Source organism: Neofelis nebulosa, chromosome 17, assembly GCF_028018385.1.
Source record: "Neofelis nebulosa isolate mNeoNeb1 chromosome 17, mNeoNeb1.pri, whole genome shotgun sequence".
Taxonomy (NCBI): Eukaryota; Metazoa; Chordata; class Mammalia; order Carnivora; family Felidae; genus Neofelis; species Neofelis nebulosa.
In genome coordinates, this window is record NC_080798.1 from 20,155,677 (window position 1) to 20,157,493 (window position 1,817).

The window sequence follows — 1,817 nt, forward strand, 5'->3', positions numbered from 1 at the left end:
CCAGCTGGGAACAGGAGGACTTGGCTCCTGCTCTCCAGAGCTCACAGTCTTGTGGCGCCAAGATGGGTTTTCAGGGTGACAGGTTCAATAAAGAGAAGCTCAGAGTGTGAACAGAGGCCACCAGGGAAGGCTTCCTGGAGGCAGCAGTTTGATCTAAGACCTGGTCATGGACCCGATCCAACACACCTAGATGCCCCTGCCTTGTACTTTTTCACGAGAGGTAGCAGGGGCTTCACCCCTCGGTGGGCCGTCTGAGCCTGGTGGCCCCTTGAGAGCACTGTTCAGGGGAACCGGCCTCCAGGGAGGAAGCAAAGGTAGAAGGGAGAGAGGGAGGCACACCTTCTTTGCTGCCAGATGCCTCCCAATGGTTTAGCTCTGGCTGTCGTGGATGTCACCCTTATCTCCTGGATCTCCTGGGAATTTGTGAACGTGGGGTTTGGCCCTGACACCTGTGATGAGCCACTGGGACTGGTGAGGAGTGTCTGCCCCTCCCAGGTCTTCCGCCCCCTCCTTCCCAGGCACAAACCTGCCAGGCCTCCTCTAGACGCTGCTGATTTCATGGGAGGAGAGGGGGGCCGGGGGGAGAGAAAGAGGGAGGCCGGTCAAGGGAGAGGAGAAACCCCGACGTTGCTCCTCAGCAGACTTTCTGCACACACGGGGTAGGGTCCCTTGCCTGGACAGTGGCGCTGGCGGTGGAGGTGGCGCTATTGCGTCCGTTTAGTTCCTATGCTGGTGGGTGGGGGAAGGGCTTTCTCTTCTTTTCCTTAAATAGAACTAAACCGCTAGCACCTTTGAAAGATCTTTCTGGTCTCTGTGAGAGATTATGCTATCTCCCTTCTCTTGACGCGCCCCCCCTTCTCCCCTCCCCCAACCCCTCTCTGTGGATGGAGCATTTGACGTAAGCAGAGACATAGGAAAGATACCAATTCACTATCAAAGCATCCTAGCCCCATCCCAGAGCAATTAAAAAGCCAGATGGAATCTCTGGGAAAACGGCATTAATAACGCGAACAATCTGTGCAGGCCGGCAGGGACCCAGGAGCTGCAGGCGGGGGTAGGAAGGAGGCCGGGGTTCAAGAGCGTGAGCTCGCAGCAATGCTTCAGCCACGTCGTGGCCAGCCCGGGATGGGGCCATCACAAGGGCATGCCTAGATCTGGCCACAGCTGGGCTATCCCCTCCAGCCCCCTGCAAGGCCCACTGTGCATCCTCAATCTTGGTCGCTGCAGACAGAGCCAGACAAATGTGGAACCCATTACTCAGGCAGCCACAGCCTCAGCCAGCCCCATTCTGGCACCCAAGAGCTTTGCTTCCCTTCACTTTTGTTGTTATTTATTATTTTTCTAGCCTTCTGGCCCCACCCACTAGGAGCAGGACTCCCTGCGTGACAGCTTCCAAAGATGCCCTTTCTCTTTATTCACCGCGCCCAAGCCTGACAACAGCAGAAGGTGGTGTCGGGAACCCCGTGGGGCCTAGGCCCCGGGAGCCCCCCTTTGATTTCAGAGCGGGTGGGCACTTGGGGCAAGAAGAGTAGCTAAACTCTCAGAAGCAGGCATGACTGATAGGGGAGCAGGGCACAGGGGTTCACACTGCCCGGCTGCCATGAGAAGCCCAGAGGGGCTGGGCAAAGACCACAGGAAAAGAATCTTCTGCCGTTCTGAAGAATTTTCTAGGCAGAACCAAGAAGTAGGACCTTTCCTTATCCCCATTTTCCAGACCATAGTTGGAGGCCCACCTGAGGTGGGTTTAAAGAGGTAGTTTTCTTATACCCATCAAGTTGGGATGGAAATTGGTTTGTTAAAAAAAAAAAAAAAAAAAG